We start from the raw sequence: 25,357 nt of genomic DNA on the forward strand, positions 1-25,357 counted from the left end.
CACATCCAAAGCTTTTCCTCTCCCAACCCCCTCCCCATTACATAAAATAACTTTCTAATTATTCAAAGGCACTCTGATATTTCTTAATCTGATATCTGTTTTGTAGATAATCAATCCATTTTTCCATTCAATTAAATATCTTTCCTGCGTATTGTCTTTTAAAACGCTGAGATTTTAGCCATCTCAGCCAAATTAATAACTTTCAATATCCATTCTTCTATTGTAGGTATCTCTTCTTCTTCCAGTATTGTCCAATCAACAGTCTTGCTGCTGTTATTAAGTTCAAAATCAGTTTAGTCTCAATCCCTGTACAATCCATTATAATTCCCAAAAGGAAAAATTGTGGCAGGAACTTTATCTTCTTCTTCAGTACATTTTGAATAATCCACCAAATTCTTATCCAAAAGACCTTAATTTTCTTGCAAGTCCACCAAATATGAAAATATGTAGCATCATCACAATCACACCTCCAACATTTCGCTTGGATATTAGGATACATACATGATAATTTTTTGGGATCTAAATGCCATCTATAAAACATCTTATAAAAATTTTCCTTAAATTCTGTGCTTGTGTAAACTTAACATTTCTAACCCAAATTTTCTCCCATGTTTCCAACATTATTGGTTCCTGAATATTCTGTGCCCATTTTATCATACAATCCTTTACCAAATCCTTTTCCGAATCTATTTCAAGCAACACATTATACAATCTCTTTATATGCTCCTGGGTCTGATTTCTAATTTGACTTATTAAATTTTCCTCCCTTTGCATTATACCAATTTTTGATCTTCTTTCCATCTAGCACTTATTTGCCCATATTGAAACCAAGTATAATTCCTCCTTCTTCATTTAATACCTGTAATGATTTTAATTGCAATCTACCTCCTTCAGCATACAAAAGTTCTTATATGTAATCATTTCCTGTTTCTGTTCTATATTTATATTCTCTATTGCATGTCTAGGGCTCCATATAGGAATCTTATAATCTAATTTATAGGAATATTTATTCCAGACCAAAAGAGCACTTCTCAACACATGATTCTTAAAAGCCCTATCCACTTTTTTCCATAAAATAAATCGCATGCCATCCATATAACAAGTCATAACCTTCTATATTCAAAATTCTTTCCTCTGTTAAGTTAAACCAGTCACTTATTACTGAAAGGGTTACTGCTTCATAATATAGTTTAAAATTAGGCATTCTTAAACCACCTCTTTCCCGTGAATCCTGTATTATTTTCATTTTAACCTCGCCTTTTACCCTGCCATATAAATTTATTAATCCCACTCTGCCAATCTTCCAAATTTTTATCCTTTTTAATTATAGGTATCATCTGGAACAGAAACAAAAATCTAGGTAACACATTCATTTTAATAGCCAATCCTTCCCAATAGGGATAACTGCAATTTCTTCCAGCCATTCATATCATTCTGAACTTTTTGCCATAGCAAGTCATAATTATTCTTATAAAGTTTCTTGTTCGATGAGCTAATATAGACCCCTAAATATTTAACCTTTTTTACTACCTCAAATCCTGTCATTTCCTCTAGTTTTTGTTTCTGTTGTATAGACATATTTTTAATTATCACTTTTGTTTTATTCTGATTTATTTTAAATCCTGATACCTATCCATATTTATCAATTACTTCCAACAAAAATCTACTTGAATTTATAGGATTCATTAACGTAACCACTACATCATCTGCAAAAGCTCTAACTTTGTACTCATATTGTCTAATCTTAATTCCTCTATTTTCATTAATTCTCGTATTTTATCTAATAATGGTTCCAGAGTCAAAACAAACAATAATGGTGATAAGGGACATCCCTGTCTTGTTCCTTCGCAATCTTAATAACTTCTGTCAAACTACCATTTACTATAATCTGTGCTGTTTGCTCTCCATAAATCGCTTTAATTATTCTAATAAAACAGTCTCCAAATTGCATTTTCTCTATTAATTTAAATAAAAAATCCCAATGCAATCGATCAAAGGCTTTCTGCATCCAAAAAATAAGTGCACTGAAGTATTCTTCTTTTCCAAATATTCCAATATATTAATAATCTGTCTAACATTATTCCTCATCTGCCTCCCTTTTATAAAACCAGATTGATCAGTATGAATTCTTTGTTGTAAAACTAACATTAATCTATTTGCTATTATTTTTACAAAATCTTATAATCATTATTTAAAAGTGAAATCGGCCTATAGTTACCAGGTTTAGAGCAGTCTTGCTCCTCTTCGGTATCAGTGAAATAAAAGATGTTTTCCATGACGGGGTATTCCACTCTAATTGTATCTGATTAAATAATTCTTTAAGTGGGCCTAATATTTCATCCTGTGTTTTTATAATAAGTTGCTGTAAGACCATCTGTACCAGGGTTTTCCCATTTTAATTGTTTAATTGCCTCACTATTTCTCCAGTAGCTATCGGTTCAGCTCCTCCTCTGTTCTAATGTTAGAATATTCACCTTATAATCTTTCAAATAATCATAAATATCCCTATCAATATTTTGTCTTTTGCATATAGTGCAGTATAAAATTCTGAGAATGCCTTTTTAATTTTATCCTGTTGATATGTCTCTTTACCTTTATATTCTATTTTTTGTATGACACGTGCTTTCTGTTTCTTCCTTAAATTATATGCCAACCATCTCCCAGGTTTATTTGCATTACAAAAGTATTATGTTTAGCATATTGTATATTCGTTGCCACCTGGTCTGCCATTAACATATTAAATTGACTCTGTAATATTTTATAGCCTCTTTAAGTTTATGATCTTGTGGGTTTTGAATTAATAACTGTTGCTTCCTTTGAATTTCTTCTTCCAAATATCTACGCTTTGTTTATTATTCCTTTGCCTGTTGTCCAAATAAAATCAATATCCTCTAATAAACGTTTTGCTCGCTTCCCACACAGTTCCTATAGGTGTCCCTTTGTACATATTAAAATCAAAAAATTCTTTTAACTGTTTCTTACAATAAGTTACATTATCCTCATATCTAAACAGATTTTCATTCAACCTCCATGTTCTACCACCTTTTTTCCCTTGTAATAATTCCATCCATACTGGGCTATGGTCAGTTAAACACCTCGGCAATATCTTCGCTTTTCTTCACCCTAGAAAGCAAGTCATTAGAAATTAAAATAAAATCAATGCGTGAAAAGATTGATGCCTATCAGAAAAAAGTAAAATCTCTCTCATCTGGATTCCGTAACCTCCATATATCTCTAAACTCAAAGTCTTCCATCATTTCAAAAAAAGATTTTGGTAATTTTGCATGTATAGGTATCTTCTTGGAGGAAGTTCTCTTATCCCTTCTTGTATCAATTACTCCATTCCAGTCTCCTAATAAAATAAACGAACTATAATCCCAGAGGGTCAACCTCTCATGTAACATTTTGTAAAACTTTTCTTGTTGCTGATTAGGTGCATAGATACCTATCAACAAAGTCTTTTGCATCTATCACCAGTTCAATAGCAATAAATCTTCCTTGAATATCTGCCTCAATTAGCTTAGCTGGTATATCCTTCCTGATATATACAACAATTCCATGCTTCTTTTCCAAAGCTGATGCAACAAAATGGTTACCCAATTTTGAATTAATTAAATATTTTTGGTCTGATAATTTTATATGTGTCTCTTGCAAACAAATCACATCATTTTTAAATTGTTTCAAGTAGTGAAATATTTTCCTTCTTTTCTGAGCTGAATTCAAGCCATTAACATTCCATGACAAGATTCTATTTGCCATTACTGGCCTCCTGAAGCTTTGAAGCAGACAACGAAGCTCCTCCTCCGGTATCTTCCGTCTAGCTCCTCCCACAGCTTCCATAATGGGATCCTGACTTTTACTTTGAGACTGTTGCTCTTCTTTACGCTTAAGGGCTCCTCTTGTCACCCTTTGCTCTTGTGGTTCCTCTAATACTGGCAGCAATAAAGGCTCTTGGGTCACCACGCCTTCTTGAGTCTCCTGGAGTTTTTCTATCACTTCTATTTCGGCTTTCAAAACTGTAGAAAGAAAAAACTTTGCCTTTAAAACAGTGTCAATTCTATATCTCCTTCCTTGATAGAATAGTGTCAGTCCAACTGGCACCTCCCATCTGAATTGAATCTGATGTTTTTTAAGTTCTTGTGTAAAAAAAGCAAATTCCTTCCTGTCTCTTAACATCTTTGAAGGAATCTCTTTCAACACCTTCAACTCCTGTTCTCCAATTTTTAAAGTTGTCTGATATGAAACTTGCAGAATTTGATTTCTCATAGTCCTTTTCACAAAATAAACCACAATGTCCCGAGGAAGCTTTCTCTGTCTTGCAATCCAAGAATTAACTCTATATATTTTATCAATTTGGTAAGCTACCTCTTGGGGGTCCGCTTCAATAAATTCAGCCAATGCTTCTGATATAATTTTTCTTAAGTCTTCCCCACGCTCTTCTCGCATACCACGAATTCTAAGAGCTCCTTCCATAAGTTTATATTGTAATATCACAACCTGATCTTCATTTTGATCCACTTTTTTCTGAACACCTTTCATTTCATCTTCTAAATACTTATTTGACTGAGAGATCTGTTGCATTTCCACTTCCAATCCTTCAATTTTTACTCAGTCCTTGAACTGCCATAAGAATATCTTCTCTTATTTTTGCATTAAAATTCTCCATCATCTCTTTTTGCCTATCTTCAGAAAGTTTTAATTGTTCTTTCAATATTTCCTCAAGACTTGGTTCAGATCCCCTTCTTCCAGAAGGCTTTAAAGGTTTAGCTGCCATTCTGTCTTCAAAAGAATCAGGAATTCAAAGTTAATAACTCTCCTTCCCTCCTTTCAGTATAAAAACTCCGTTTGTAACAATCCACAAGTAACGCTGCTTCATCGTACTAAAAATTTTACTTTCACTTTCAGACGCCATTTTAAAAGTCAATTAATCAAAGACAAAGAAAGGTTTCAAATTTCAAAAGGGAGTCGGTACTTGCCGTGTTGATTCTACATCAAAGTTCGAACGCTTGTGAAATTCCCGCCTGCTTGGAATATCAATCAATTTAATAAGTCTCTAGAGCAGAAGCAACATTCCTCCTTTTCCTGATAAAACAGGGCGTGCTGAAGTTGGAGGAGTGGAATTGGGTGGGGTCATAAATCCAGGAAAATTCGCTCTTGAGAGCAAACCCCTGTCAGACCTGCCACTCTTCCACAATTCTGATAACCTCTTTCACCCAGAGATTATGCTAAGCTCAGTGAACAGTGATTTTTTTTCTGTTTCACTGACTTTACAATCTTCTAACACGGAGTGCTCTGTTTGAGCACCCAGCAGGAGGGTGACGCAATAATACCCTACAAATCAATTTTCCAAAAGCAATCATACATTTAAAAACAGGAGTGACTCTTAGTCTGATATTCTGTGAACATAGTCAATCCATTTCCAGTCTTTGGAGGCCATCTTCAAAAGGCTGATGTCTTCGCCCATCTCGCCAGTAGGCAAAAACATCCATTCTTGTATTGTTGGTACTTCTCTGATATTGTCCTATTAGTAATCTTGCTGCAGTTATTAGATTTAAAATCAATTTAGTCTCAATTCTGTAAAATCCTGGAATAATTGCAACAAGAAAATCTCAGGAAATCTAACTCCCCCATTCTTTCAACTGATAAATTTTTGCCAACATACAGGTATTAGGCAAAAGAGCCCCCATCTCCCATGCACTGAGATTTCAACCTTTCCAGTTCAATATATAGTCTGCAAATGCTCTCATGTATTTCCAGTTATACAATTATGCATCTGAATGAATGAAGCAAACACTACCCATTGGATGCGATCCTAAGTCCTTTACTGTGTAAAAAGGTCCACATTTTTCTTTGCAACTGCTATCCTCGCTGCGGTAGATTTAATGTAGTCCCCCTCCATTCCTTGGCAATATCACTTTAATCTTACTAGTGTGGCAGTACTGTATATAAATGAAAACGGTTAATCCAAATATCTCCGTTCTACGAGAAGATGCGAGATAGATTTACGGCCTATCCTCCACAGTGAGTTGGGGACTGAAAAACAAGACTTCTTCCCGGCTGGCCAGCCGGCGGAATGTCCTTCCTAGCGTCTCGGCCTTTCCTTCCTCCACCCTTTTCGCCTTTGCCGCCGGGATTGTTGGGAGGGACACCGCCCAGCCTCACCCCAGGGGGCGTTTCCATGCCCACCCCGCACTCACCCGTCCAGCCGTTGCTCATTCAGCCCCGGTTAAGCAGGAGGGAATAGGGTTCTTGGAGCGCTAGACGGGTGCGGTTCTTGGATCCACTAGCATCATTCACCAAAAAAATGCAAATAAACACACTTAAAACACAAGCTTCCGAGAAGGTGACACCCGCCACTCACGGCAAAGGGAGGGGAGAGGGAGACAAGATGGGACCAGTGTCGATCAAGGCTCTAAGTCCCGCCTTCCACCTTTTGGTAGGCACGGGCTACTAAAAAAGCCCAGCTCAACTCATCCTGGTTTCAACGGCCCACACGGAACCCATGTCCGAAATGGGGACGACTCGGATGATGGCTCAAAACCATCCGCCAGCTTTCGAACGAGGCCCCGAATGGTGCTCTAAAGCGTCAGTCACCCATGGCCCTGAATATTCTGTTCCCCTCCCCCGGCTCCAATCCTCCCCAGATGTCTCCGAGGGGATCCATTCCCTACCCTAAAGGCGCAGGAGAAGACCCTTTAGCCGCAACCTCTCCCCGTTGGTTTAAAGGAAAAGTGCCATAACGATTGGGCAATAACTGACATACCGCGATATTCCAGGAAGACTCTCCGCCAGATACTGACCTGTGTTTGAAAACAGAAGAAAAAAACAAGAATCGGGAACGAATAATCCCACGGAAGTTGCCGTTGGGGAGGAAGAACAGCCCTCGACGCTACCGCTGCGGTGCGCACGCTACCAACGGAGTCAGCTCATGACGGAACGCGCCATCTTGGGATTTTCACATAGTAACCCACGTGGTACATATCAATTTTTTTTCTTGCTCTCTTTAAGCCAATCGGAGAACGAAACTATTAATAGGCGCACTCCGATTTTTCCTCTTCGCCGTCCCTCATGGGTTGCTTTTCTCCCCCCCCCCCCTTTAGAAGGGAAAGGGAGACAAGTTTTGTAGCCTTGGTATTGCACAATATTTGGAAGATTTCGGAAATAAGACGTCCTTCTCTGAATCGACATAAATTCTTCGCATTACTGGAGTCTTCACCCGATTCGGGGGAAGCAGCAGTCTGCCGTCCTACGCATATGCTAAATTTCAATTTTGACTAAATTCCTGTAATGTAACACTTCTCTGGAACCTTGTATTCTCATTGGTTTAAAAACGTTGATTTAAAAAAAACTGCTGAAGTGAGCAGTGCAGTCTTTAAACAGTGTTGTATATTTCTGTAGACGTGAAATAATTCCTTATATTTGGGGGGGCATTTTTGGCATAACCATTTTAGCTGTAGTAAGTATTGTCACAGTGGCCAGAAGTGTATTCAATTTCTTCAACAAATATACATATATTGAGAAATCTTTCTTTGAGACAATGGATGAATGATGCGATGACAATTTATAGCTGAAGAGTCTCAAGCGTTCCCGAAATGTATACAATATATAAATACAAAACCATGTTCATATTGTAAGGTCCCAAAATGTACTTGAGTCACCAGAAGCCAAAGAGAGAGAGAACAAAGAAGCGGCTTGGAAAAAATACCAGCTTTTATTTGTACAAAGAAGAGCTGGGTAGACCATACCACAATACAGACAAAGAACATGCAGTGAAAGGCCACACCTTGGGGAAGGTATGGCATACTTTTATACCTTCAGAGACATCAGCTTAGTACCCAGTTCTGGTCCCCTGGCCCATGCCTTCCTTGTAGCCCTGCATTGGCCATGCAGCAAGGAACAGGGGAGCTGAGTGCTTACCGACATAGGTATTTGGCCAATGTAACCCTGTATCGTGTCCCCCTCCCCCTCCGATGACCGGGTCTAGGAAGTCCGTATCAAGCGTGGCAACGAAGCCTCTGCAGCTTTGCCAAATTCTTTCCAGGTTTCTCAGGGCAGGCAGGAGTCCAAGTTGTGACTTCAGCAAACTAGATGAGACTTTGCTTGACTCAAAGTTGGAATGCCACAAGCAGGTCCTTTATATAGGCTGTGGGGTGTGGCTCCATGACTCAGCATTTATCCAGGCCTGCCCCTCCCTTCCTTCTGCTGGCGTCACCTCTCAGATTTCCGGAAGAGAGGATCCTCCTGTTAAGTTTGGGCAATGACGAGGCAGGAGACCACACAAGTGACAACAGCTCTTTAGTTTATTGTGACCCAGCGAAAGACCAACAGCAAAAACCCCACTTTAAATACTATTTTGGCTGAGGCATCAGCCAATCAGCAACGTGCTAGTTCCCGCCCAAACTTCCCTCTTAAAGTTCAAATACATAACACTCTTCCCCTCCCAGAACGCATTGAGCCCCTGTTTTGCATGGAATTTGCATGTTATTTCTCCACGTAGTCACGCAGGTAGACAGGGCGTCTCCTAACTCTTTCTGACCTGCGCAATTCATTCCCTGGGAGTGAGTCGAGCTGGTCGGAGGGACTGTTTGTTCCTCCCAGCTCCTCCTCTAGGCCCTCCGGCCCTGGATTACTTGCAGAGTCGTCCCTGCAGTCTTCGGGAGGAGCCGATTGGCGTCGCTGGACTTCTACAAGTTCAGATAAGTCCTCCGATCGCCGCGGGTCTGAGTTAGCTGTTGGTTCAAATATTTGGTAGTCAGGGTCTGGTTGCGCGGTTTCTGATTTATTTTGTACCCTTCTTCGTAATTGATCTATGTGGCGCCTCCATACTCGACCATCCCCCATGTCCACTATATATGATTTTGGAACTGTTACTCCAGTGATCGTCCCTTTAAGCCATGCTGGGCCTTCACCATAGTTATGTGCCCACACTGACTCACCCATTGCCATTTCCCTGGTTTTTTCCTGGATGCCTTGGTACCTGTCAGGGGAATATGTTGGGTTTAATCTATCTAATGGACACCTGAGTTTCCTACCCATCAATAGTTCGGATGGGCTGTGCCCTGTGGCTACACAGGGGGTTCTGTGTTGTACCGCTAAGAAGGTATCGATTTTGGCTTGCCAATCACCAGGTGTTATTCTGGATAGCGCTTCCTTGGCACTGCAAATGAATTGTTCTGCAAGTCCGTTCGTCGCCGGGTGGAAAGGCGCCAAGAGGACATGTCGGATGCCCTCTTCTGCTAAGTACCCCTCGAATTGAGTAGCCGTGAATTGCGGGCCATTGTCGGACACTAGGGTGTCTGGCAATCCGTGCGTTACAAAAAGGTGCTGCAACGTTGTAATTACCACTTCGGCTGTTGTGGATTTCATAAGCAAGATTTCTAACCACTTTGAAAATGCGTCTACCACGATTAAAAATGTTTGCCCATGGAATGGCCCGGCAAAGTCTATGTGGATCCTGGACCAAGGACCCTGGGGTTTCTCCCATTCCCTTATGGGGGCTGTCGGGGGCAGTGGCCTTGACTCTTGGCAGGCCTGGCATTTTCCTACCCTGTCGCTAATGTCTTTATCCATTTGTGGCCACTACACATAACTCCTCGCAAGGCTTTTCATTCTCACAATCCCTGGGTGACCCACATGTAACAGTTCCAACACGTTTTCTCGCAGTTTCTCCGGGACAACCACTCTATCACCCCATAACCGACAACCCCCTTGAACCGACAATTCTGAGCGTTTTTTGGTAAAGTCTTTGAAACGATCCCCCGCTGCATCGGGCCATCCCCTCTGTACCCAACCGATTACAGTCCTTATAATAACGTCTCTGTACGATGCCCTAGTCACTTCCTTAGAAGTGACCGGCCCGGAGTCTAGAGAGTCAATTAGTAGGATGGGTGTCCCCGGGGTCGGGTCTTCGATTGTCTCTGGTAGCGGGCATCTACTCAACACGTCCGCGTGTCCTAGGTCCTTCCCTGGACGGTGGGACAATTTGTACGAGTATGCCGCCAGGAAAATAGTCCAACGGATCATCCTGGGTGATAGGGCAACCGGAGTTGGACGGTCCCCTGCCAGGAGTCCTAATAGTGGTCTGTGGTCTGTTACTATTTCGAAATGGCGCCCAAATAGGTATTCGTGGAATTTTTTGACTCCTGAAACTATGGCTCTGTCTAACTGGCTATAGTTTTTTTCTGCTGCTGACATCGTGCGGGAAAAATATGCTATGGGGGCTTCCGATCCGTTCGGCAGCCTATGGCTGAGGACAGCCCCTACCCCGTAGGGTGACGCATCGCAGACTAGCACTAGTGGTAATGTTCCGTTATATTGAATTAGCAGGCTATCACTGGACAAAAGGTTCTTAACGCCCTCGAATGCCCTAGCCTCAACCTTGCCCCACGTCCAAACAGCCTTTTTTGCTAATAGCTTGTGCAGCGGCTCTGCTACTGTTGCTTTATTTCGCAAGAAAATCACATAGAAGTTCACAAGCCCTAAAAATGCCTGTAACTCAGCCTTATTTTTGGGAGCCGGAGCCTTTTTGATGGCTCGCACTTTGCTCTCCGTGGGGTGGATGCCTTCTCTGTCTATTTGGTAACCCAAGAATTCTACGGATTCGACTCCTATCTGGCATTTGTTGAGCTTGACCTTAAGTCCAGCAGACCTGAAAATGCCCAAGACCTTCCATAGTTTGACCCCTAACTCATCTAGGTTCTCTGCTGAAACTAGTACGTCGTCAAAATATGGCACGACCCCCGGTATTCCCTGTAGCAGACGTTCCATTAGATTTTGGAACAACCCTGGGGCTACGCTGACTTCAAACTGGAGTCGGGTGCATTTGAATGCGACTCGATGTGTTACAATCGTCTGCGCCTCGGCTGTGTCATTGTCTACGGGTAATTGTTGGTAGGCTTGGGCCAAATGAGTTTGGCGAAGACCTGCCCTTGTCCCAATGAGTGCAACAGATGTTGCACTACGGGAACGGGGTAGGCGCTCTTTTGCAATGCTTTGTTAAGCATTGCTTTGTAGTCAGCACAAATCCAGACTGATCCGTCCAGTTTGACTGGGGTCACAATCGGTGTCTCCCATTTGGCATGGTCGACGGGAACTAGTATGCCCTGGTTTACTAGTTTGTCTAACTCCCGGTCTACCTTGGGCTTAAGGGCGAAGGGTACCCGCCTAGCCCTTAACCTAATGGGAGCTACCTGGGGATCCAAATTAAACGAAATAGGGGTCCCCACGTACTTGCCCAGGCAGTCCTGGAAGACGTCCTTGAACTCTTTCAGCAGTTCATCTTTTAGGTTGACTCCGTTTCTGTGGACCCCAGTCACTTCCATCCCCAGGGCTCTGAACCAGTCCAGGCCCAGCAAACTTGGAAGGTTTCCATCTACGATGGTGACCGGTAGAGTTTTCTTTAGGTTTCCATATCTCACTTTGACGGACGTGACTCCTCGAACAGGGATCCGGTTTCCCTGGTAGTCTTGCACTCTCAGCTTTTGGGTTTGCAGTTGGCGTTTCGCGACCTCTGGCAGGTTCCTCGCGACGGTGTCCCAGGACATGATCGTGATCGACGATCTGGTGTCCACCTCCATCTTACACGGCACTCCTTCGATGTGTGTCTGTGTGAATATGTTCTTTTCTATTTGCGTTGATGCGTGGCCCACTTGTACGGTTGTTTGGTTCAATTTCGCGCCTCTTTTGGATGAGCCAATCCCTGGCCGTTTCGTCGGTCCAGCACTTTGCTGATTGGCCGGTTTGAATTTTGGGCGGGACAGTTGTGGGGCTCGACAGGCTTGCGCGATGTGCCCTTTCTTTTTGCACCGCCGGCAAATTGCGTCCTTGAATCTGCAATTTTGTCGTTGGTGTTGGCCTCCGCAGCTCACGCACTCGTCCCGGTCGCCTCTCTCCGACCTCCCGGTATAGAAGACCTCTTCTTCTTCCTTGCCTCCGGATTCGGCCTCGACGACCTCGCTGTGGACTGGCGCTGTTTTCGTGCCAGTGTTCGGTGTGTTCGGTTTCTGTAGAGTCTCCACCGCTTTGGTGGACATCTCGTGTGCCCTGGCCTCATCTAGAGCCAGGGCTAGGGTCAGGTTGCTTTTGGACAGCAACCGCCTCTGTAAACGAATGTCGCGGACCCCACAAATGAGTTGTTCAAGTAAAGAGTCATCCAAATCCCGGTACTCACAGTGGTTCACGGCTTTCCTCAATGCGGCCATGTACACGCTTATCGATTCGCCCTCGCGCTGAACTCGCTGTCTTAGCTCGAAACGTTGAACAAACTTCGACGGCACCGGAGCGTAGTGTGCCTTCAGTGTCATTTGCAGCGTTTGCCATGGTACCGACTGTACCGGCGTTGGTTCCAACAGCGACTCGGCAGTATCGAAAACCTCGGTCCGCAGTGACTCAGGAAGTATGCACGCTTCCGATTGTCCGAGACTCCTAGTAGTTCGTTTGCTTCGAGGAAACACTCGAAGCGAGCCATGTACGACCCCCATTTCTCCAACAGCAAAAACCCCTCTTTAAATACTATTTTGGCTGAGGCATCAGCCAATCAGCAACGTGCTAGTTCCTGCCCAAACTTCCCTCTTAAAGTTCAAATACATAACACCTCCCACTTTGAATTGTCTTCTGCTGTTTGAGAAAGGGAGGGGTCAGAAGCAGTAGGCCCGAGTAATTCCAATCCGTGGCTGACTTCCTCTGATGGCTGAGCCAAAGGAACACACGCCGTATGAGTGAGGTTTGTTTGTTCATTCCTGACATCCTGTGGGGTTTGTTTGTTCATTCCTGACATCCTATGGGGCCAGGGCCGGGGGCTGGAGGCATGACAGGCCGTTCATCTTCATTATCAGACTCCAAGTCTGATAGCAGGCCTGGGAGGAGACAGGAGGGGCCCGGTTGAGGAGAGGAGGGAGGACAAGGCACAACACCCTGCCAGGCCATAATATACCCCACACCAGGCACTGAGTTGTACACAAAAACAAGATAACAGAATTTACTATATGAGTTACTATTCTCTCAATTCTTTTAGATGTTATTTTTCTACTTCTTTCACTAATTCAATATCCTAAGTAACATAACAACATAACATAACATAACATCAGAGTTGGAAGGGACCTTGGAGGCCTTCTAGTCCAACCCCCTGCCCAGGCAGGAAACCCTACACCATCTCAGTCAGATGGTTATCCAACATTTTCTTAAAAATTTCCAGTGTTGGAGCATTCACAACTTCTGAAGGCAAGTCGTTCCACTTATTAATTGTTCTAACTGTCAGGAAATTTCTCCTTAGTTCTAAGTTGCTTCTTTCTTTGATCAGTTTCCACCCATTGCTTCTTGTTCTACCCTCAGGTGCTTTGGAGAACAGCCCGACTCCCTCTTCTTTGTGGCAGCTTCTGAGATATTGGAACACAGCTATCATGTCTCCCCTAGTCCTTCTTTTTGTTAAACTAGACATACCCAGTTCCTGCAACCGTTCTTCATATGTTTTATCCTCCAGTCCCCTAATCATCTTTGTTGCTCTTCTCTGCACTCTTTCTAGAGTCTCAACATCTTTTTTACATCGTGGCGACCAAAACTGGATGCAATATTCCAAGTGTGGCCTTACCAAGGCATTATAAAGTGGTACTAACACTTCACGTGTTCTTGATTCTATCCCTCTGTTTATGCAGCCCAGAACTGTGTTGGCTTTTTTAACAGCTGCTGCACACTGCTGGCTCATATCTAAATGGTTATCCACTAGGACTCCAAGATCCCTCTCACAGGTACTACTATTGAGCAAGGTACCACATATACGGTACTGGTGCATTTTGTTTTTTTGGCCTAAATGTAGAACCTTACTTTTTTCACTGTTGAATTTCATTTTGTTAGATATTTCATTTTGTTAGATAATTTATTTTGTTAGTAATTTATCTCTCTTTTTGCATATTGTCATAGGATGGAGCACTGTGACTCCTAAGTATTCAAAATCAGTGTGTATATATCCTATATACCTATAGTATATAGTATATCCTATATTCCTATAGTATATAGGAACCTTATAATTTAATTTATAAGAGTATTTTTTCCAAACACGCAGAAGGGCATTTCTTAGCACATGATTTTTAAAGGCCTTATCCACTTTTTTGTCATAAATTAAATATGCATGCCATCCATATAGCAAATCATAACCTTCTATATTCAAAATTCTGTCCTCTGTTAAATTAAACCAATCACTTATTGCAGAGAAAGCAGCTGCTTCATAATATAATTTAAAATTAGGCATTTTTAAACCTCCCCTTTCTCGAGAATCTTGAATTATTTTCATTTTAACCCTAGCTTTTTTACCTTCCCATATAAATTTGTTAATTCCCTTCTGCCATTCCTCAAGATTCTTATCTTTCTTAATTATTGGTATCATCTGAAAGAGGAATAAAAATCTAGGTAAAACATTCATTTTAATAGCAGCAATTCTCCCCAACAAAGATAATTGCAATTTTTTCCAAACAATCAACTCCTTCTGAACTTTTTGCCATAAAACCTCATAGTTATTCTTATACAATTTCACATTTGACGACATAATATAAACCCCTAAGTACTTAACCTTCTTTACAATTTCAAATCCTGTTACTTCCTCTAATTTTTCTTTCTGTTGTCTGGCCATATTTTTTATTATCACTTTTGTCTTTTTCTGATTTACCTTAAACCCTGAGACATTCCCATATTGGACATGGACAGGTTGTTGAGTAAGTTGAATCCCACCACATGTTTATTGGACCCGTGTCCCTCCTGGATGGTACTGGCCACACAGGAGGTCACACGAGGCTGGCTCCTGGGAGTTACCAACGCTTCTTTGTTTGAGGGTGTTTTCTTCGCTGCCTTGAAAGAGGCGGTGGTGAGGCCCCTCCTCAAGAAGCCCTCCCTGGACCCGGCTGTTTTAGCGAACTATCGTCCAGTCTCCAACCTTCGCTTTTTGGTGAAGGTTGTTGAGAGTGTGGTGGCATATCAGCTTCCTCAACACCTGGAGGAAACTGTCTATCTGGACCCGTTCCAGTCCGGTTTCAGACCCGGATACAGCACCGAGATGGCTTTGGTCGCGTTGGTGGATGACCTCTGGAGAGCCCGGGACAGGGGTTGTTCCTCTGTCCTGGTTCTATTAGATCTCTCGGCGGCTTTTGATACCATCGACCATAGTATCCTGCTGCGGCGGTTGGAGGGATTGGGGGTGGGAGGCACCGTTTATCGGTGGTTCTCCTCCTATCTCTCTGACTGTTCGCAGATGGTTTGGCAGGGGAGCAGAGGTCGGCCCCAAGGCGCCTCACTTGTGGGGTGCCTCAGGGGTCTGTTCTCTCGCCTCTCCTGTTCAACATCTATATGAAGCCGCTGGGTGAGGTTATCCGTGGTTTCGAGGTGGATTATCATCTGTACGCTGATGATACTCAGCTGTACATTTCCACCCCGAACCATCCCAACGAAGCAGTTGAGGTGATGGGCCGGTGTCTTGAGGCCGTGCGGGTCTGGATGGGGAGGAACAGGCTCCGACTCAACCCTTCCAAGACAGAGTGGCTGTGGGTTCCGGCGTCCCGGTACAGTCAGCTTACACTATCGCTGACTGTGGGGGGGGGAAGTACTGACCCCCAGGGAAGGAGTGCGCAACTCAGGCGTTCTCCTGGACGATCGGATGTCCTTAGAGGAACATTTGACGGCCGTCGCCAGGGGAGCATTTTATCAGGTTCACCTGATTCGCCAGTTGCGCCCCTTCCTTGACCGGGATGCCTTACGCACGGTCACTCACGCCCTCATCACTTCCCGCCTGGACTATTGCAATGCTCTCTACATGGGGCTCCCCTTGAAGAGCACCAGGAGGCTCCAGCTAGTCCAGAATGCGGCCGCGCAGGTGATAGAGGGAGCACTGCGTTGCTCCCATATAACACCCCTCCTGCGTGGCCTACACTGGTTGCCGGTAGCCTTCCGGGTGCAATTCAAGGTTTTGGTCACCATCTTTAAAGCATTCCATGGCTTAGGACCGGGATATCTACGAGACCGCCTTCTGCCACCAATTGCCTCCCAACGACCCGTACGCTCCCACAGAACGGGCCTCCTCAGGGTGTTGTCGACCAAACAATGTAGGTTGGCGACCCCCAGGGGGAGGGCCTTCTTTGTGGCGGCACCGACCCTGTGGAACGAGCTTCCTCCGGGGTTACAACAACTCCCCGACCTCCGGACCTTCAGACGTGAACTGAAGACTTTATTATTTCAGCGAGCTGGACTAGCCTAAGAATAAAATATTTTAGTTAAATTTTAATCGGTTTTTACCGTTTTAGTGATTTGACTATTATAGTATTTAGTTTTAATTGGGTTTTATATTGCTTATTTATTATATTGTTTTATTTTAATATGCCTGTGAACCGCCCTGAGTCCTACGGGAGATGGTGCGGTATAAAAGTATGATTAATAAATAAATAAATAAATAAATAAATAAATAAATAAGTGGAAGGAGATGGGTGATGGGAACGATGAGTGCAGATTTAGTAAATAGTTTGACAGTGTTGAGGGAATTATTTATTTAGCAGAGTGATGGCGTTCGGGAAAAAACTGTTCTTGTGTCTAGTTGTTCTGGTATGCAGTGCTCTATAGCGTCGTTTTGAGGGTAGGAGTTGAAACAGTTTATGTCCAGGATGTGAGGGGTCTGTAAATATTTTCACAGCCCTCTTTTTGATTTGTGCAGTACACAGATCCTTAATGGAAGGCAGGTTGGTAGCAATTGTTTTTTCTGAAGTTCTAATTATCCTCTGAAGTTTGTGTCTGTCTTGTTGGGTTGCAGAACCAAACCAGACAGTTATAGAGGTGCAGATGACAGACTCAATAATTCCTCTGTAGAACTGGATCACCAGCTCCTTGGTCAATTTGAGCTTTCTGAGTTGGTGCAGAAAGAACATTCTTTGTTGTGCTTTTTTTTTAATAAAAAAGTTTTATTTTTACAATCATATCCAACAACTCATCCAATGTACAATTATATACAATTAGTCGGGCTTGCCCAGTCACCACCCCCCTTTTAACTCTCTTCCCTCTTCTACCTTCTTCTACTTTCCAGACCTTCCTCTCCTTCTCTTATCTACATCCTCTCCTCCCTCCATGCTACACCTTCCTTCTCCCTCTTCTACCCCTCTTCCTTCCTCTTCTCCCTCTTCTGCCCCTCTTCTCCTCTTTCCTACCTCCTACTCTCTCCTCTTTTCTCCCTCCCCACTGTTCTAAAATGGTAACTGGGCAGACCCAATCCTACATTAATTATATTTATACATCTTCAATAATCCCTGTACATTAACCATCACTCCATCCTCTACCCTCAACCCCCCCAATTCCCTTACCCCCCCCAACCCCTTACCCCCCACCCCCCACCCCGACTTCCCAGAACAAAATGCAGGGTACCAAAACTAATAATCATAATCCAAAATAAATCCTAAATTATAATCTCTAGTCACTCCACACACTCCACACATAATCACACTCCACACATAATCACACTCTCAATTCCCACACATAATCACACTCTCAATTCCCCTCTCCTTCAGAAATATATCTAATACAAAATATTTCCTAAATTTACTCATATGCTATTCGATATTTTTTTATCTGATACTTATTTTGAATATAATCAATCCACATTTTCCATTCTAAAATATATTTTTCTTGTGTATAGTCTTTCAAGTAAGCAGAAATTTTTGCCATTTCTGCCAGATTTGATACTTTGAGTGTCCATTCTTCAATTGCAGGTAATTCTTTCTTCCAATATTGAGCAATCAAAAGTCTCGCGGCTGTTATTAAGTTCAAAATCAATTTAATTTCTATAGCTGTACAATCCATAATTATTCCTAGTAGAAAGAACTGCGGGGTAAACTTAAACTTCTTTTTCAGAATGTTCTGCATGATCCACCATACTTTAATCCAAAATGCTTTAACTTTTTTACAAGTCCACCATATATGGTAATAAGTGGCATCTTCACAATCACATCTCCAACATTTAGCCTGTACATTACGATACATACATGACAACTTTTTGGGGTCTAAATGCCATCTATAAAACATCTTATAAAAATTTTCTCTCATATTTTGCGCTTGTGTATATTTAACATTCCTCACCCAAATTCTTTCCCAAGTTTCCAACATTATTGGTTGCTGAAAATTTTGTGCCCACTTAATCATACAATCCTTAACCAATTCAGTCTCTGAGTCTATTTCTACTAATACATTATACAACCTTTTAATATGCTGTTGACCTTGATCTCTCATTTGTTTTAACAAATTATCCTCAGTTTGCTTAATACCTATTTTTTTATCTAATTTCCATCTAGCTTGTAATTGTCCATATTGAAACCATGTATAATTTTTCCCTTCTTCCCCCATCTTTTCTCTGGATTTTAATTGTAATTCCCCCTTTTCCATACAAAGGAGTTCTTTATAGGTAACTACCTCCATCTTTTGATATATATTTATATTTTCTATCATGTGTCTCGGGATTGCCCATATTGGAATCTTTCCATCTAATTTATATTGATATTTCCTCCAGACCCTCAATAATGCATTTCTAATTATATTATTTTTAAATATTTTATCTACTTTCTTATCATATAATAAATAGGCATGCCACCCATATAACAAACCATAACCTTCTATATTCAAAACTCTTTCCTCAGTTAAATTAATCCAATCAGTAATTAATGATAAGACAACTGCTTCATAATACAATTTTAAATTAGGCATTTTAAGACCCCCCCTTTCCCTTATGTCCTGCATTATTTTTAATTTTATTCTTGGTTTTTTGCCCATCCATACAAAGTTATTAACCCCCTTTTGCCATTCCTGTAATTTGATATCATTCTTAAGTACCGGTATCATTTGAAACAAAAATAGAAACCTGGGCAAAACATTCATTTTTATAGCCACTATTTTGTTGTGCTTTTTTGATGACATTTTTGATGTTAGCTGTCCATTTTAGATCTTGCAATATGGTAGAACCTAGAAATTTGAAGGTTTCTACTGTTGATACTGTGTTGTCTAGTAAAAGGTAAACTCTTTTTAAAAGGCAAAAGGAAAAGGATTTCTTGTTTTTTTCCAAATTCAACCCCTTTTAATCTCAGGATGATTTTAAAACCATTTTAAAAGGAGTCTCTCACCCCACCAGCACACTTCTTTCCAATTCTTCCATTCCAGAGCTGTCCCAACTTCAGCAGCAAACATAGCCAGTACTTCCTGTCCTCTCCTGGATCAATCAGGGATTTTGCGGTGTCCCTGAGATCCTCAAGAAGTGCCCTCAACAATCACTGTCTCTACGGGACAGTGAGGTCCAAAAAAGTACCATCTGGACAGGAAAACATCGACAGTGAACCTGGAGCTTCAGGTCCTGTCGTCTCATCGTGACATCAGCTCCACTGACACCCCTTTGTTGTGCTTTTTTGATGACATTTTTGATGTTAGCTGTCCATTTTAGATCTTTTAGATCTTGTGATCTAAATTTTAGATTTTAGATCTTGTGATATGATAGAACCTAGATATAATGTTGATACTGTGTTGTCTAGTATTGTGAGAGGTGGAAGTATGGAAGGGTTTCTCCTAAAGTCTACCACCATTTCTATGGTTTTGAGTGTGTTCAAGTCCAGATTGTTCCGGTCGCACCACAAGGCTAGTCGTTCAACCTCCCGTCTGTATGCGGATTCATCATTGTCTTGAATGAGACCGATCATTGTTGTATCATCTGCTAACTTCAGTAGTTTAACAGATGGATCGTTAGAGATGCAGTCATTGGTATACAGAGAGAAGAGAAGTGGGGAGAGCACACAGCCTTGTGGGGGAGGCTGTGCTGATTGTACAGGTATCTGATGTGATTCTGCTTAGCTTCACCTGCTGCTTTCTGTTTATTAGGAAGCTTGTGATCCACTTACAAGTCTGTTCAGGTACCTGTACTGGTTTAGCTTCATTAGAAGAGTGTCTGGAATGATGGTATTGAATGCTGAACTAAAGTCTACAAAGAGGACCCTTGCGTAGGTCTTTGGAGATTCAAGATGTTGTACGTGGTAGTGCAGAGCCATATTAACAGCACCATCTGTTGATCTATTTGCTCGGTATGCAAATTGCAAGGGGGTCTAACAGCGGATCCATGGTGATTTTCAAGTGGAACAGCACTAGCCTTTCAAAGGTTTTCATGACTACAGATGTTAAAGCAACTGGTCTGTAGTCATTCAGTTCCCTGATGGTGGGCTTCTTCTGCACTGGGATGATAGTAGCAAGAAGGAACATAGCACATCTCTAATGATTTATTGAAGATATGGGTGAAGATGGAGGCCAATGGGTCAGCACAGACTTTTAAGCAAGAAGGAGTTATCTTGTCTGGGCCTGGAGCTTTTCCTGGCTTTTGTCTGTGAAATAGGTCCTGCACTTCCTTTTCTGTGATCACTAGGGGTTGTGAATCCAATGGGATGGGGTCAGTTGTAGGAGGCTTGGCTGTTGCTGGTGTGTCTGAGATGGGGGTTGTGGAGATAGGTGGCTGTAGTTTTGTTTCAAACCTGCCGTAAAATACGTTCAGGTCATCTGCCAGTTGTTGATTTCCTTCAGACTGGGAAGGAGTTTTGCCATAGCCGGTGATATTTTTATGAATTTTCCAATATTTGCTGGTTCATTTGTTGAGATCTGATTCTTTAGCTTTTCAGAGTAGCTTCTTTTTGCTGCTCTGATCTCCTTTGTTAATACATTTGTGGCCTGATTGTACAGCATTTTATCATCTTTTCTGTAGGCTTCCTCTTTGGAATGACGTAGCTGCTTAAGTTTAGCTGTGAACCAAGGTTTGTTGTTACTGTATATTCACAAGTTCCTAGTGGATACACATAGGTCTTCACAGAAGCTGACATATGATTTATTTATTTATTTAATTTATTAATTTTATTAGATTTCTAGACCGCCCTTCTCCCGAAGGACTCAGGGCAGTGTACAACCAAGATAAAAATAAACAATGTACAATTAAAAATAAATTAAAAAACTTATTATACAGTTTGGTCGATAGATTAAAATATATAAAAAATCTAAAAAAACCCAATTTAAAACTTAAATAACATTTAAATTTAGAATCTAGACAATTTAAGAAAGCCCTGCGCGAACAAACAAATATGTTTTTAGTTCGCGGCGAAAGGTCCGAAGGTCAGATATTTGGCGTAAACCCGGGGGAAGTTCATTCCAGAGAGTAGGAGCCCCCACAGAGAAGGATCTTCCCCTGGGGGCCGCCAGCCGACATTGCTTGGCGGACGGCACCCTGAGAAGTCCCTCTCTGTGTGAGCGTACGGGTCGGTGGGAGGCATGAGGTAACAGCAGGCGGTCCCGTAAGTACCCAGGCCCCAAGCCATGGAGCGCTTTAAAGGTGGTAACCAGAACCTTGAAATGCACCCAAAAGGCAACAGGTAGCCAGTGCAGTCTGCGCAGGAGAGGTGTTACATGGGAGCTACGTGGAGCTCCCTCTATCACCCGCGCAGCTGCATTCTGGACCAACTGAAGCCTCCGAGTTCATCTCAAGGGGAGCCCCATGTAGAGAGCATTGCAATAATCCAGGCGAGAGGTAACGAGAGCATGAGTGACTGTGCATAGGGCATCCCGATCAAGGAAGGGGCGCAACTGGCGAACCAGGCGAACCTGGTGAAAGGCTCTCCTGGAGACGGCCGCCAAATGATCTTCAAACGACAGCCGTGCATCCAGGAGAACACCCAAGTTGCGCACTCCCTCCTTTGGGGCCAATAACTCACCCCCAACAGTCAGCTGCGGCTGCAGCTGACTGTATCGGGGTGCCGGCATCCACAGCCACTCCGTCTTGGAGGGATTGAGCTTGAGCCTGTTTCTCCCCATCCAGACCCGTACAGCCTCCAAACACCGGGACAGCACTTCGACAGCTTCATTGGGGTGGCCCGGGGTGGAAAAGTACAGCTGATATCATCAGCGTACAGCTGGTATCTCACCCCGAAGCCACTGATGATCTCGCCCAACGGCTTCATATAGTGGCTTCATCAAGCCACTGATGATCTCGCCCAACGGCTTCATATAGATATTGAACAGGAGGGGCGAGAGAATCGACCCCTGTGGCACCCCACAAGTAAGGTGCCTCGCGGTCGACCTCTGCCCCCCTGTCAACACCGTCTGTGACCGGTCGGAGAGATAGGAGGAGAACCACTGATAAACGGTGCCTCCCACTCCCAACCCCCCCAACCGGCGCAGCAGGATACCATGGTCGATGGTATCAAAAGCCGCTGAGAGATCTAACAGGACCAGGGCAGAGGAATAACCCCTGTCTCTGGCCCTCCAGAGATCATCCACCAACGCGACCAAAGCTGTCTCCGTGCTGTATCCGGGTCGGAAGCCAGACTGGAACGGGTCTAGATAGATGTTACAGTATCTGTGAGTTCATCCAGGTCTGCAGAGGTATCTTCAAAAATATTCCAATCAGTGCAGTCAAAGCATGCCTGTAGCTTTAATTTTGCCTCCTCCATCCAGGTCTTAATTGATTTAATTGTTGGTTTTGTGGTTTTAAATCTTTGCCTGTAAGCAGGTACAAGGTGAATCATGCAATGATCAGAGTAACCTACAGCTGCTCATGGTAAAGACCAATGAGTATCTTTTAGTGTTGTGTAGCAATGGTCTAAAGTATTCTTGCCTCTAGTGGGACAATTGACATGCTGAAAGTATTTTGGTAGCTCTTTCCTTAAGTTTGCCTTGTTTAGATCTGCCAAAATAATGGCCAGTGAATCAGGGTATTTGGCTTCAGCCTCCATAATTTAGTCAGCTAGAGTTCGTAATGCCTTATTTACACAGGCTTGTGTAAATATGGTGGGACATAAACAGCAATTAGAAGAAATGAGGAAAATTCACGAGGCAAATAGTATGGTTTGCAGTTGATAATGTCTCTTGGTTTTCATCACAGAATTTGTATATTATAGTTACATCTGACACCAGCTGTTGTTGATATATAACATCAACAACATAAGCCTCCTCCCTTCTTTTTACCAGATTTTCTATAATTTTGTCTGATTGTTCAATCTGAAACCCTGGGATATGCAGGCTGCTATCCTCAATTGATTCATTTAACCAGGTTTCAGAGAAGCATAGGACTGCTGAATTGTAAAAATCAGAATTGTATCTGTTTAAAAGGAGTATTTCATCCATCTTATTAGCAAGTGAACATACATTGGTTAAGAAAATTGAAGGCAGAGGAGTTTTATTTCTATTATTTCTTAGCTTGATTAGAATTCCTGCCCGTTTACCTCTCCTTCTTTGCTTTCTCTGTTTGTTTTTTTTGGTAATCCATGGCTCCGGGGAAATTGGTTCTTCCTGTGTTAGAATCTCCTCTGCGTTTGTAAAGACGGGGTGTGTGTTAGATCACAGAAAGCTGCTCCTTAAAGAAACATTGCTTAATTTTTGGCAGATGGTCTCGTGAGTAAGAAATCCGTAGTAAGTTGCAGAGAATAATTAAAAATAAAGAAACCATTAGAGAACATTTCACCGAGGCAGCCTTCGGTTGCATCATCTTGGAAATTAGAAGTAATTCATTTTATGTCTACAACATTTTCCCCAAAATTTTAATTATATTAATTTTCATATATATATCTTCTCTAACCATTGATAAAATTGCCCCATACCTTAAAATACTCCGATTCTTCCTTTTCTTTAATTGCCAATGTTAATTTATTCATTTCTACACATTTCAATATTTTCTAAATTACTTCTCCCTCTATAGGAATTTTCTCTGCTTTCCAGTTTTGTGCAAATACAATCCTTGCTGCAGTTATAACATGTAATCAAGTATATATTTTCTTTACTATATTTGTCTGGTAAGATGCACAATACAAACAGTTCAGGTTTTAAGTCAATATGCTGTTGAATCATTTCCTCTAACCATGTTCAAATTTTAACCCAATTATTTCTTGCTTCTGGGCATGTCCACCGCATATGATAGTATGATCCTGGTATTTGATGGCTTTTCCAACATTTAGCTGATAATCTTTGAACATTTTTGCCAATTTTTCAGGTGCCATATGCCATCTATAAAACATTTTATATTGATTCTCCTTATATGCTGTAAACATTGTTGATTTATAATTTCTTTCCCTAACTGCTGCCATTTATCTAATTAAATTGTATAGTCAAAATTTTTAGCCCAAGCTATCATTGTTTCTCTTACCCATTCTTCTTCTAACTTAATAATAATAATAACATTCTGGACTTGATAATAACACTTCGGGGGAAACACTCTGGACTTGATTTTCGTCTCTGGACAATGGTTGAATGATCTGGAGTTAGGGGAGTTAGTTATTAGACCCCTGTCATGGTCAGACCATTCGCTCCTTCAGCTCGACTTTCAAACTGCCAGCCCCCACCGCAGGGAGATGGAACTGACTTGCTGGTTCCGTCCCAGGTGCCTGATGGACCCAGAGAGGTTCCAAATGGAGCTTGGGCCATTCCCTGAGGATTTAGCCCATGGCTCGGCTGGAGATCTAGTCGCCGCCTGGGATAGGGTGGCTGCCGGAGCTCTAGATCGCGTCGTGCCTTTGCAGCCTCTGACCCGGTGCCGATCTCGATTAGCCCCTTGGTATTCCAAGGAGCTGAGAGAGATGAAGTGCCGAAAAAGATGCCTAGAGAGTAATTGGAGGGCCAGCCGCTCCGAATCTTTCCGGACACTAGTAAGGTCTCAAATTCAGACCTATCTAGTGGCGATGAGAGTGGCAAAACGGGAATATTTTTCCACTCTCATTGCATCGGCAGATAACTGCCCAGCCACCCTGTTTAGGGTGACCCGCTCGCTCCTTCATCAGGGAGCAGTGGAGGATCCCTTACAGGGGCGTGCTGAGGAGTTTGGACAATATCTGTTCGATAAAATCACTCCGATTTAGGAAGGTTTGGACTCAGATTGGGTAGATCCGGGCGGGGTGGAAGAGGCAGGTCTTAGGGTCGCTACCTGGGATGAGTTTGATACTGTGGCTCCTGAGGACATGGACAGGATACTGGGGAGACTGAATGCGACCACATGTTTATTGGACCCGTGTCCCTCCTGGCTGGTACTGGCCACCTGGGAGGTTACATGAGGCTGGCTCCAGGGAATTGTTAACGCCTCCTTGGTGGAGGGTGTCTTCCTTACCGCCTTGAAAGAGGCGGTTGTGAGGCGCCTCCTCAAGAAGCCCTCCCTGGATCCAGCTGTTTTAGCAAATTACCATCCTATCTCCAACCTTCGCTTTGTGGTGAAGGTTGTTGAGAGTGTGGTTGCACGACAGTTCCCCCAATACCTGGATGAAACTGTCCATCTAGACCCATTCCAGTCCGGTTTCCGGCCTGGTTACAGCACGGAAACGGCCTTGGTCGCGTTGGTTGATGATTT

At 42.6% G+C, this 25,357-nt stretch overlaps 1 protein-coding gene across 14 annotated transcripts in view; it reads right to left on the reverse strand.

Annotated features, from left to right (window-relative positions):
- The window catches only part of HDAC4 (histone deacetylase 4), a 612,734-nt gene extending 605,426 nt beyond the window's left edge, over window positions 1–7,308 (reverse strand). For 5 of the 14 annotated variants that reach the window (XM_058185350.1, XM_058185387.1, XM_058185378.1 and 2 more), the window contains exon 1: window positions 6,801–7,305. The gene's annotated coding sequence lies outside the window, so the exon portion shown is untranslated. Of the gene's footprint in view, window positions 1–6,197; window positions 6,284–6,763 lie in introns of all 14 variants that reach the window. The other 9 variants (XM_058185404.1, XM_058185397.1, XM_058185368.1 and 6 more) reach the window with 5 other exon arrangements.
- Window positions 7,309–25,357: the final 18,049 nt, after the last annotated feature.

Source organism: Ahaetulla prasina, chromosome 1 (genome assembly GCF_028640845.1).
Source record: "Ahaetulla prasina isolate Xishuangbanna chromosome 1, ASM2864084v1, whole genome shotgun sequence".
In the NCBI taxonomy this organism is placed as follows: domain Eukaryota; kingdom Metazoa; phylum Chordata; class Lepidosauria; order Squamata; family Colubridae; genus Ahaetulla; species Ahaetulla prasina.